The following is a 13,884-nucleotide window of genomic DNA, read 5'->3' as shown; positions in this document are numbered from 1 at the left end:
ACAGCGGATTCTATGCATTTATAACAAAAATAGGTAGGTGTAATTTAAAGCAGTAAAAATATTAGAAGAATTTAGATATGCTGTTATATTATTTTCAACCTATTAACCATATCAAGAGAGAAAATAAATTTCTAGTTCACTCCAGTTTGTTGTAATTCAGGTAGAAAATGTTTGCAACACCGTGCACAAGATGTTTATCTCGTATAACAAATTTTACCAAAACAGGAAATGATCGACGGATTTTTTAAAAATATTGAACCCATATTTCCCTAATCCACGTGATATACGCGTTAATTATAACGTACTAAGTATAACAAATTCGACCCAAGCAAAACGTGCGTGGTCAATGGATTTTGTAAAAATATACAACACAAAGAAATGTGTAAACATATTTATTTATGTAACGGGAATGAAAATGATTCAAAAGATTCGACTTGAAACATCAAATTAATTATTTCGAAATATATTAAAACGCACTTTCAGACACACTTTTGTTGTTCGTTCACTTTCTAACAGAAGAACAGTAATTTTCAAATTTGAACATCGTAATATAAATATTATTGCCAGTTTATAATCAAAAGTTGTGTACAGGTGCTCGAATAAAGAACGTTTGTACAACAAACATTAACGTCATTTCGAAAAAACCTTTGCTCCTCGCGATTAATGTGTGGCGAATCCTCTTTTTCCGCATAAATCACCAGAAAAACAATCCGTCCGTATTGCATAAATAATTCCGCGTAACAGGCCGGGGAGAGCGCCGGTGAAAGGAAAACGATCTTTCCCGTTTGCAGCGAACAAACAGTGTTGAAGCTGATTAAATAAACGAAGCGCTATTTGCGATGGAAATTCATATATGACGGTAATTACAGCGACGCATTGTACGTATAATATGCTTATACTCGAGAGCATAAGCACATTGAAGGGGTGCTCAATGCCAGAGCCTAGCAATGAGCTGCAACTTCGGAATACCACTTATCCTAGCTAGTTGACAATTTCGCACATGCAACGCGCGCCTGGGAAATTTACTCGTTTGCGTTCACACTGTTTTTCAGGACAAAGGACAATCCCGGTATTCCGTCGACGCGACGTCGCCGCTGGAAAGTGGGAACGCGTGTATCGCGAATTCAATATTAAAATATCGCAAATCCCATTCGCAATAAAAGCTACGTAAAATATATTCCGTCCGCGGTGCTCAAAAGTAATTATCTTTACTTTACGGGACCAAAAATTCTTGCCTTTTTCCTATAAATTATTATCTATTTGGTATGTAATCCAGTAGATTTCAACGAGGAGAGCCTAGGAATCTAAGTTTCGATCCTGTACGATCAATGGTTCAAAAGTTATGGTTGCTCAAAGTTGAGCAATTTGCGGTGGTTTAGTCGCAGCGCGCGACCGTCACTACAAACCAGTATATAGGCGCACTTACCTGTCAAAAACGCTGCAAATTTCTCAAATTTAAGCAACCGTAACTTTGTGTAACATTGCCAGATAATGCGAGTATTTAGACATAACGCAAGCATCTAATTATTAACCTTTTAACCGAGTGACTTCTTAATTATTAGACTGCGGATCTTTATGCAATTATGGCCTTTGAAAATTTTTAAAAAATGCTAGGATATAAAATATGACAGAATTTAGTAAGATTTCAATTTATTTCAGATCTAAAAAGGCTACTACCACGGAAATTAAGATTGTATTTTATTCCACTTTCTTAAAATTCGTCTACAAAAATTGAAATTGCATAAACATCCGCAGTCTATTAATTATGAACAGTTACGAAGACGTAACGAAAGACAAGTAGAAGTGAGATGGTTAAAATTTTACCTTAATGAACGTAAATATACAGAGTTGATCCAAAAATGTCGTCCTACCTTCAAGTCCAGCTCGGCACGGCAGCAGGTTCCACTGAGCGTAGCGTTGGTGTCTCGTCGCGGTGATGCAATGAACAAGGGAAGAACAGGTGCCATGAAAGTTCACACTCACGGCACAAGTCTTTAGAGGTGTTCTCTCTACCGCGGTACGAACAACACTGACTTTGAGCAAAATTTTTCTGAAGGATTTATGGAGGGGATCTAGAGGGAGGGACACGATGTATCCGTTATGACCGCTATAAAATTCACATGTTTCAGTTTTTTCGGCAGAATCGATGGGTAACTGTTTGAAAAAATGTCTGTCCTTCCTTTAGAAAGTTTCTTAAGGGATGTACAGAGGACAATACAGACTCTTAACGCCTAGGAAAAGAACAGACTTTATTTCGAACAATTACCCATCGACTCTGCGTACCAATTTCCAGGAAAAAAAACCGAAACACGTGGTTGCCATAAATTCTAGTCCTACAGCGGTCCCTCTCGTGTCCTGTTTATCTTCACCCCGTTGTTCTCCCTGCATAATGCCCTCCCTCTCTTCAGGAAAACCTTGTGTAAAATCAGTGTCGTTCGAATCGAATCTCTAAAGACTTGTGCTTCAAGTGATAGTGCATGTGTGTTGGTATTTACCAACAACAATGATCGAACAATGATCGTGCTTCTTTTGTTCACTGCTTCACCGCGGCGGGGTGCCATCGCTACACTCAATTGAACCTGCCACACAAGCTGGACTTGGATTTTTGGGACAACCTTGTACTTCTATCCATGTTCATTAAGGTAAAATTTTAGCCATATCAATTGTACTCGTCTAATAATTATTATAAAGAAAGTGGATATAATAAAAGACGACAAAATTTACAAACTGTAAGACAAGAATACATGCTATAAAAGAAATAAGTACATTCAAAGCTCTACTGTGTGAAGAACTATTTTACGAAGTGAAATAAAAATGTTTAAATTTTGAAGCCTCGATTGGGATCGATTAAAAGAAATTCAATTCGCAGTTATCGCAAAACGAGATACTGTAAAGCAAATTAAACGATGGTAGGAATTTTTCGAATACAATACATAAAAGGTCTGCCCTTGTGAAGTGCCATTGTACGGAGTGAAACAAAAATTAAATTTTCCGAAGTTAATTGAAATTCGATTGAAAGAACTACCACTCGCAGTCACGCAAGGATAAATATGAGAAATTAAACGTGCTTAAAGGGCGGTAGAAATGTTTCGAATAATATAGCTGAAAATTACATCTTCTGAATTGAAATTTGAATTTTTTCGAGGAATCAGCGAGGAACCACGTGTCTTCATTCGTATGGAAGCGGCTTTTCGTATTATGTAATCTCGAAACGTTAATGTAATGCTCGACGCGAGTGATAGATTGTCCGCGCGAATAATGTGTAATGAAGGTACGGCGTTAATATGGGCTCGGGTAACAGTAAAACATCGCGTAAAACGTTAACAATGGGAAAATGTAGGTTACCACTCATACGTCAAAGTTGGCGCGTCGCGTTCGATACACCGACCTTAAATCCCATGACCGATCCCAATTCCCTAACTGAAAATCACCGTGGATACTCGTAAATTGGAGTGGGGAAAAAAATAGAATGCATGTACGCATGCGAGACTAAATACAACAAATTCTGGCGTTGTATTTATAGGTCCCCCGTACCTTCCATTGTGACATAGTGTGGCGTGAACGAATTCACCAAGTACACACAAACTCCATCAAACGCTCTGGATCAAAAAGGTACATTCTGTTTTTTTTCCTGTAATAATTTTTTGCAGGAGATCGGCACGTGCGATCTAGATTTTCTGAAATGACACTTGTCGCTTGAATTAAATACGAGTCGGCACATAGTTTTGAGGAGCAACAATAATTCTATTTGAATATTTTAAATCGTGAATAATATTAAATCTACTATTTTAGCTTGTTGGACGATTCTTAGAGTTTGAAAATTTACAGAAACGTGAAAATGAAATCGACGTAGAAAAATTGCTTTATTTAATATTTTGGACATGCTAAAAATAGTAAATACTCAAAATTTTTTAAATCTTTGAATTATTTTACGAAACAAATGAGATGCAAGCCAACACATAGTTTTGTGGAGCAACAATTATTCTAATTTGAATCGTTTACAGTTTAAGAGATGAATAATTGAATCGACTATAGTTTTAACCTTGTTGAATGATCTTTTTCATTTTAAATATTTACAAGGAAGTGACAAGAGACAAGTAAAATTGACGTACTAAAATTGTTTTCATCATATACTTAAAATTCTTTAATTCTCGTTCAACTATTTCAGAATATATCTATAGTCCAGTCAACGAAAAGTTGTAGAGGGAAATGGAAGGAACACAATTTTTAACTTTGGGACTTTGTTTGGACTAGTGAGGAGGTAAACACACTAAAAGTTCCCACTCCTAGAAGGTGAGCGGGGTGCAGGGGGCACGCAGAAGGTCCCCTTTTTCGGTTCTCCGCGTATATCTCGGAAACTATGCGTACTAGCGATAAGACCATTCTATACAAAATTAAAGCTGACAAAATGTGCCACAGGATTGATTCGATTCAGTTTTTCGCTATCTCGCATAGTTTCCGAGATATCCGCGCTCAAAGTTCACTAATTGTGCTGAAGAGTTAGCTCGTCAAGTGAGGCAAAAATTTCTTTTTCACAATTGGTGAAGTTTGAGCGCGGATATCTCGGAAACTATGTGAGATAGCGAAAAACTGAATGGAATCAATTTTATAGCACATTTTGTCAGCTTTCATTTTGTATGGAATGGTATTATCGCTAGGACACATAGTTTCCGAGATATAAGCGGAAAACCGAAAAAGGAGACCCTCTACGTGCCCCCCTGTACTCCGCTCACCTCCTAGGAGTAGGGACTTTTAGTATGTTTACTTCCTGACTAGTCCAAACAAAGTCCCAAAGTTAAAAATTGTGTTCCTTCCATTTCCCTATACACCCTCCTTATGAGCATTCATTGACTGGACTACATACTACCAATTCTACTAACAACGCATGCAGACTGCAGTTCTTTTATGAAACGAATGAATTATTAGTTGACTTACAAAGGAAAAGAACAAGAGGGCCGAGTTAATTCGTCTCCTCCGGTGTAATTAACATTCCATCCAAAAAATCATGCCATCCTCACAGTCCCGTGCTCGACCCATTGCAAGTTGGGTAACCCGACTAAGAGCGTCCCCGGACCCAATGAGAGAACAAGTTTCGCGCGGCAAGGTCGCAGCTCACTCGCGTCCATTTTGCTCTTATTATTATCGACTTGTGGCCGCAGGTACGCGGGGCACGTGTGCACACAGTTGCACAGGAAAACCCTCTCCGTGGCAGAAGGGCAGCTCGTGACACGGCGCGCCAAAACATGGCCGCCCCTTACGAGATAGAAAGTTTATGCATGCAAGTCGCGGCGATACTGCGCGCGGAATACCGCCACAGGTTGATCGTATCTACCTGGGGAAGATACCATCGAAACGCGGCCCGCAACTTCGCTTGTCCGTAAATTACACTGTCCGCCACACACTTTGTGTCCCAGCAGCCGATAGACGAGTCTTATAGATTTTCATGCACGGAATATCAACCCGACTTTCATCCCCAAGCCATCCCCCTCATCTTCCATTTTCCAAAAATTTCAAAAGGCTACGAATCGTTTTTATATCGATTTTTAAAGTCTCGATCGTTTACCTGGACATTTTAAAAAAGATTTAGCTTGCCATAGAAAATTTCTAGCTGAACTACAGATTTCTCTTTATTTCATTTGAAATCCTCTTTACGTTTCTTTACGAGCATTTTAACCCTTTCGGTCAGGAATTATTTTATTCCTGGAAAAAAAAATCATGGCTTTGTTAAGCAGTTCTTTGAAAATATAAATGTTTAGTGTGTTACTAAATTTATTTAGTATGTCCTTATATGAGGACGCCATGATCGAAAGGGTTAAAAAATAATTTTGTTTGTTAGTTGTGGGAAATTGATAGCTTAATTTAAGAGGGAGCAGATCTTCTTTATGTATATTGATATTTATAGCCTCGTTGTTTGTGAATAATTCAAACAATATTTAGCTCGTTAGTTGTAGAAAATTGCTAGCTGAATTTAAGAGGGTACAGATTTTTTTTATTGATTTTGAAATCCTCGTTTCTCTCTTTACGAGCATTTAAAAAAATAATTTTGTTTGTTAGTTGTGAGAAATTGGTAGCTTAATGTAAGGGGATGCAGATCTTCTTTATTTAAAGCCTCGTTGTTTGTGAATAATTTAAACAAGATTTAGCTTGTTAGCTGTAATAAATTGCTAGCTGAATTTAAGAGGGTACAGATTTTTTTTATTGATTTTGAAAGCTTTGAATTTCTCTCTTTGCTCGTGTCTCTTCGTCCAACAATTGTAATAAGCAGGATGTGACATCGTAATATTTTTAAATTCTTTTAACTTCGTTTCGCATTTCATCAGTTCAATCCAGTAATTATAATTACTAAACGGTTCAATAATTTGGCTTCTACCCGAAGCTGTACAAATTCCATTTTTCGACGGAGTTCAGCTCGAGCATGAAAATTGAATCCTCACAAAACCATTTGTAAATTATGAAAGACCGTCTTTCTGTATGAAAATGCGAAGAAGATTGTTCTGTGTGTAACTTTCACAATTTTTGTCCGAACTCATTCAACGAGTTCCACTCTCTCTGTCTATTGGTTTTCCTGAAACTCGATTGGATCTGTTGAAACTATGTACACCGACTACAGCTGCGCGCTCCTTCGCGTGCTGCTATCTTTAATGTTCAATAACTTGGAGAATTTTCAACATCCTAGCAATTATTTTGTTTCAAATTACTTGTAAATGCCTGTCAAAAGTAATTAGTATGTTCACTAAACCGTATCGAGGTAATCCAGGCATGAAGAAACCATTGATTTTTCCTATGCAATGGTATCGTGCCTTCTTAAGACGGCATTCCTGCTCTGGAACACTGCGAAACGATGTTTCCAATTCCATTTATCTTGAAGTGTACGTTTTCGAAGGTATGTCTGCAGTAGGTTTCTTTTCAACTCGGAAAAATAAAGATGGTATACAGGGTGGATCACAATTAGGTTAGACTATTCTGCGGTTCGATCGGAAATTTTTTTATCGAAAATAACACTGTTTCAAGGAGATCTTTAGCATGATCGTACCAAAGTTGCTAATCCTTTTTTTACAGAGTTATCAAGGTGACCTTTAGTTTTTTTTTATAAGTAAACCTGCAATTTTTTACGCTTATCTCTTAACCATAATTAAACTAAAGATATATCGAAAATAATTTTCCACTACCGACAATAGACTCGTGCAAACGGTTAAGAAATGACTTCTTTAATCTTTTTAAAGTCAGAGACAAAAATGAGTAGTTGTAATTTAAAACGTTAAACACATTAGAAGAATTTTAAAATACTCTGTTATAATATTTTCAACTTATTAAACATATCGAGAAAGAAAATAAATGTGTATTTCACTGTAGATTGTTGCAATTCGGGTCGAAAATTTTGATTTTGCATAAAAATCCGCTGTCTAGTTATCATGCATATCAATGCATACAATCGGCAATCTACTGATAAGACATTATCAGCACGAGTCGCGTGGAATCGAAAATCGCATCCGGCATACTGCGGAGGACACGTGTAATCGTCGCGGACGATAAGGTTCGCCAGTTCTAATCCGAACCACGGACATGTTAATGAAGAGAAATCGCCTCTTACCCATTAGGTTAAACCGCGAGCATTCTTAGCCATTACGCTGGAAAATTGCGGCGGAACGGGAAAAATTTTTCCCGCTCGAACCGACCAACTCGCTCCGCAGCTATTCCGCTCTCTTCGTCACGTAGTCTCTTCTTTCCTTCGGCTCGTGGCTAACCGGTATGTAATTGTAGTCAGTTCAATTTCGCGTCGCTATCTCTCGTCTAAGCAGCCGGGGCTTCCGATTGTCAATTAGGATACTCGCACGCAAAAATACTTCTTAACCCCTTGCAGTCGGAGCTATTTTAACTAGAAAATCAAACATTTCTTCCGAGCTAGAATAATTCCATTGTGCATGATTTTTTTCCTTTTATGGATATGAAATTGATATAATACCTCGTACTATACTCGTACGTATAGTACCTCGTAACTCCCAACATATTCGATAATGGAAGCAATGTTGTGAATAATGGTACAGCAATTTTTAAGGGGTGACTCTGAGTCTTTTGTATTATTCAATTTTTTCGAAATTTCTTTTAAACGTCATGCGGTGAACTAATTCTAGCCTCTCGATAAGATTCATTTTTCAATAAATTTATTTATTCGAGAGCGTACTATGTATAATGAAAACCGTAGGCTGATGGATTCAATCTTAACATTACTATGTACATATAAAAGCAATACATATTGCATTTAGTGCTGAGTAGTCCTACGGCTAATTCAACCCCAACACTCGCTGCTTTATCCGCCCATATTTTGAGAACTAGTGAATCGAATTCAATCATTGAATAAATATAAATACTGCAGTTTTTTTCCATCGTTCACATTCACTGCGAATGATCAATGTACCCACACGATGTTCACCCAAAGTTAAAAAGGATAAATTCACGGTCGGTAGTCCATGTTCGCGAGGTGCATCCAAAATGAAAAGGTATACGTTCGCTTTAACCCCCTGCAGTACCATTTTCATTAAAGCTACAGCGATGAGAACGTCATTCGCCAAAAAATGTCGCAAAAGATGAAAAATTTGATTTATTTAACTTCTTGTGTGCCGTACTTTAACGAGTCAAACTCGGCATGAAGATTTTAACAAAGTCTAACAAATAGGAATGTGACGCGTTTCTTTTTAGATGAAATAAAATTCGATTCCTTTCTAATTAATATTTAACCATTAAAATAAATGTAGCCATACAAAAAATCTAAAGTTTCTTTTCCCTTCTACGACATTTTTTGGGATAAAGACGTTTTAATAACTGTAAAGAAAATGGTACGGCAAGGGGTTAAATGTTCATTATAACAACATTTGATTTCGTCATTCATCCAATGTAAAAAAGGATAAACTCACTGTCGACGATCCATGTTCGCGAGGTGTATCCAAAGTGAAAAGGTATAAATTCGCTTTAACCCCCTGCAGTACCATTTTCATTACAGCTACATCGATGGGAACGTCATTCTCCAAAAAATGTCGCAAAAGATGAAAAATTTGGTTCATTTAAATGTTCATTATAATGACAATTTGATTTCATCATTCATCCAAAGCGAAAAAGGATAAATTCACTCTCGATGGTCCACGTTCGCGAGGTGTATCCAAAATGAAAAGGTATAAATTCGCTTTAACCCCCTGCAGTACCATTTTCATTACAGCCAGAGCGATGAGAACGCGTCATTCTCCAAAAGATGTCGCAAAAGTTGAAAAATTTGGTTCATTTGAATGTTCATTATAATAACATTTGATTTCGTCATTCGTACTTGTTAGCCCCAGTTTGCTCGTTGAAATGCGGGGTTAACCGAACGCACGCGTCCGGATCGCATCTCGAGACAAGTGGCCAGGATGTATCGCGTGCGATCGAGAATCGCAATCAGTGTATCAGCATGTACTGTAACGGTGTCGCGTGGCGATGGATAAACGGATAAGTGGTTCGCGTAATAAGAGACGCGGCCGGTGATATAAGTGTGTCTCGACGTGGCCGCGTGGGAAACGGTAGAAAAACCCCGGAGGAAATTGCCGGCTTCTGTAATAATACAACCTGTGTCTTCCACTGTCAACCGATGTTTGCGCATCACGTTAACGATCTCCGTGGGCTGTACCGTCGTCGCCGTGGACCTGAATGGGTATGTTAACTTCCGCGAGCCTCGGTCGTAAACAGTTGTAACTCGCGCGCTGTTATTACGCCGCGTGACGCGTACGACGTTCCTTTGTTCCGCGAGAAACTATGGCTGACGACACCCTTGTACCAAGTATTGGCTAGGCGCAAAACTTCTGATGGTTTCCTAATAGATCGCCATTATTTTCTGGGCACAATGCGCAATCTTGCTCGGGCATTGTGCAACTCTGCTAACGCAGATAATTAGCTGTTTAGCACGGTCGCCGGGTCCACAGTTGTTGCAAACAGTGTTTGCACTTTGCACTTTGAACGATTTTAGAAATATTTTCGATATTTATACATTTATTATTGGACTACGGATTTTATGCATTCATGACAAAATTTTCACGAACAGTTTAAAGCAGTGGACATGTTAAAAATATATGTGTAAGGACATCTATGTATTTTTTATTTGGCTGCAATCAATGCGAACATCTTTTATTTTGCATAAAGATCCGCAGTCTATGTATTGTAAATGTTACTGATCGATAGAAACCCCATTTTTACTATACAAAACCCGAAATATGATCATGGTTTTTTAGAGGGTGAGGTTCTATCAAAAGGTGTCATTTTAAATTTCGTGATTTTTTATTTGTGAAGATTTGAGGTGTCACTCTTCGACACGTGGTACATAGTAGAATTGTAAAAAATTTTGTGAATTGCAAAAAACAGCGTTTTTTAATCATTTAAAATAACGCTTTTTAATGGAGGGCCTTGTATTTTAGAATTGTAATGGAATATCGCGGAAATCGAATCCAAACGTGCATTTTATAGAATGAAAATTCGGATATATTTATAAATGTGGGTGGAACGAAGAAGTGTACGTATAATCAAATTGTTTTTAATAAAATCACGGAACTATTAATTTATAGCCTGTAGACACGATTCTGCCAATATTTGTAATATAAATAGTTGTGTGTATGAAACGGAAATGTTTAATAAAAGCTGCGAAATTCAGTTTTTTTTCATGTTTGTTAGTCTAGCGTAAATGATGAAACTGTAACTGCGTAAAATAATGTTTTTTACTTTTATCATCCCTTTCACGCGTTCACGTTTCGCTGGTTTATATCAATGCGTCGATCAACTGAAGTGGTTTGAAGAAGAAAACTGATTTTTCCATGGCATAAAAATGCACCGGTAACGAGCCGTATTCACGCGTAGTAAGCTCGGTTTTTAAAATGTTAACCCGGCGACAGGTAACGTGTCACGTACGTGTGACATCACGCGTTTGGCAGCGGTCGGTCGGTGTCACGCAAATGTGATTTCGTTGTTTCGAGACCTATCATGCAAAATCAAAATTCTGATTTTTCGAAAACCTGTTAACCGAGGCTCTTCTCCGCGTTCACCTATCGTTCGCAATCTCTCTTTGTGACAGTGCGGACATTCCTCAATTTAATACTACCACAGTACAATTTTTAATTTTGTATTTCATACATAGGCAGTGTTTCATCCATATTTGTTTTTAATTTGAACTTCCCACCATAAATTCAGTATTATAAAATAAGGGGTTAATATTTGAATTTGAATTTTAATATTCAGTTCATTTTTAATTTGAAATTTTCACCAAGAATTTAATATTATAAAGTGAGAGGTTACTTTTAACTATTAAACAAAACCCGAGAAAAAATGCAACTTTTCGAATTTGATCCAATTCCAAGAGCTCGATTGCAAATAAGAATGGTTTTCCGCGCGCGAAGCGTTTGCGACAAGCGAATGGCTTCGGTAACAATTGCAGCAGTCCTTTTACAATTTCGCTGGCTTTTTTGTGAAATTTCGAGTCACGTTACGCTGCGTTTTATTCGATTCAAGGCAAGCCGTCGATTATTGTAATGCAGACGATTTGCATCGTGGTCAGCGGCGGATCACGCACCACCATGTTTTTCGCTCGCTCGAGGGAAACTGTAAATCACGTAGCAATCCGTTTTTGTCTGTTAAGGGAAAGTTACGCAAAATATGGCGAGCCCGTTTGATCGGTTGCGTTATTCGATATTCGACGTAGTTGGTTGGGCAATGAGCATCGTGATTCAATATTTAAGCTTTTTAATCCGATTACCGCGACATCGATCGAGAACACGAGCACGTCGAACCGACACAAATACAGTCTAATTGCGACACCAAATGCATAACAATAAGATAGGTGCAAATTTGTAAAATGCAAGAAGACGAGCATATTAATAAAAATTAACTGTTTTCTCATTTTATGTTTACCATACAAAACCGTCTAGTTGATGCAAAACACTTTTACCTCCTCCAAATTTGTATAAAATAATTAATGAAAATTTGTTTAAAGATACCCAGTATTAATAAATTCTAATATCTGAAAATTTTTTTACATACCAAAATACTGATGTCTACATAATTCCAGTCTAGTTATGTCCAAACCAAATTTCGCTGTAAAAAGAATTGTGTGTTAAAAAATACTAGTCTAAAAATTGATATATTTGGGTAATAAAAAAAGTTCGAAGCAGTGAAGCTTAGTAAAATTGTTTTTGTATCATTTCCGTCGATTCCGGGAGACGATTTAATAGAAGCGTCCAACATGGCCGCCGGTGATAGGGGCAACGTTGCCACCAATAACACAATTCTTTTGCCAGAAACGAACAATCATTTTATTAAGAACAATAAGCGAGTATTTGCCCGGCGTCGTCTATTCAATCATAGAACCGGCGGCCGAATCGAAACAAAAGCATCGACGGGGAATCTCTTCCGGACAAAAGTGGCGCGCACGGTGAATCTTTGACTCGGGTGGGGGGAAAAAGGAAAATCAGCCGAGCGGAACAAATTCGCCAGCCGCCATTGTGAATACAAACATTCGCGGCCGCTTTTGCCATTCAGTAGCGGACGACCGCTTTGCCGCGTTTCAATTTAAACGAATGATAAAAACATTTCCTCCGCGTAGCTTTTCTATTTTTCTCTCTCTCTCTCTCTCTCCCCCCCCCCTCGGTACCCACCCTTCACTCTTTTTGTTGTTTAAACGTCATGTTTCTCACTTCGCCGGGTTTTCCGGCTCGCCTGGTGGGCTCGCAAACGCCCGGAAACTATTCGGAAATGAGAAACACCGATGACCATTCGACGTACACTTGCTCCACAATCTTGTGTGTTTTCCGAGAAACAGTGACGGGTGAAAAAATTTTAAACGTATGTAATAGTAAATTACGAAACTAAATCTCGAATCGGAACGTTATATGCCCTACAACATAGCTATATTTTAATGTAAGAATTTGATCGAACCTGAGCGCCGAAAAACGTTACTAAAGTTTGTTTAAACAAAAATTGCGATCGATAAAAATCCCTCATGTAATAGTAAATTGTAATGTTTATTAACCCGACGAGACGGCTGAGCGATTATTTTTGTGTGATTGTTATGACGTTATGTTACTGTGCTCATAACCATGTCCAAATATTAAAAAGAAAATACTAAAATACTGAATCGTATCGTATCTAATCATTTGACCACGTATGAGCAGCTTTTAAATGTTCTTCGGAGTGAGGATGGTGTACTGATGTTGTCCCTGAGAGGTCTAAGATTTATTTAATTTTGTTTCAATTCCCATTTAAATGGCTTGTGGCCTTGAAAAAATTACACGATTCAATTTATTTAGACTTTGTGCGGTTCTTGTGAAAATGGAAGCATCTTTATAATGTCATCCACTAGGGATGGGATCAAGTTCAAGATGTACTCACGAATCCGAGTCAATTTCAATAACAAAGTTTCATTTCATGGCTTTCGATTACTACTTTAAAAGCAATAATGTTTCAATGATTATATTTGAAAAGTATTCACATTTTATACAATACAAACTGATATCGAACCTCGGAATGAGTACTTACAAGTTTCGAAAAGATACTTGTAAGTACTTCGATGTTGAAAGGAAACGAATCTTTCACAAGTAGTACTCGAATCTTGGAAATCAGAACTGCATATGTATGTGGTAGGTTTTAAGCATTTTCTTGATTAAATTCGTAACTATTTAAGAATAATATTTCATTTACGATACTTGGTTTTATTCTATTTCTTCTTTTATCCAGGGACAACATAATTGATTTTAAAGGTAAAAAAGATAATGATTAGAAAAATCAGAGAATTTCCGGTACGATATTCAGAAAAGTTTCGAATCTGTTCGGCCAAGATTCGTATATATTATACTTGCAAGTATTATTTCCGTTTACCAA

The 13,884-nt window shown here is 37.6% G+C and overlaps 1 protein-coding gene across 6 annotated transcripts in view; it reads right to left on the bottom strand.

Moving 5' to 3' along the window:
- The window catches only part of LOC143211928 (uncharacterized), a 297,767-nt gene that overhangs the window by 91,945 nt on the left and 191,938 nt on the right, over positions 1-13,884 (bottom strand). For 4 of the 6 annotated variants that reach the window (XM_076430066.1, XM_076430068.1, XM_076430067.1 and 1 more), the window contains one exon: positions 12,049-12,102. The exons of the other annotated variants lie outside the window; for them this stretch is intronic. The gene's annotated coding sequence lies outside the window, so the exon portion shown is untranslated. The remainder of the gene's footprint in view (positions 1-12,048; positions 12,103-13,884) is intronic. 6 annotated transcript variants of the gene reach the window in all.

The sequence above is a fragment of the Lasioglossum baleicum genome, chromosome 9 (genome assembly GCF_051020765.1).
Source record: "Lasioglossum baleicum chromosome 9, iyLasBale1, whole genome shotgun sequence".
In the NCBI taxonomy this organism is placed as follows: domain Eukaryota; kingdom Metazoa; phylum Arthropoda; class Insecta; order Hymenoptera; family Halictidae; genus Lasioglossum; species Lasioglossum baleicum.
Note: the sequence above shows the minus strand (reverse complement) of the source record. Positions and strands in the feature narration are given on the sequence as shown.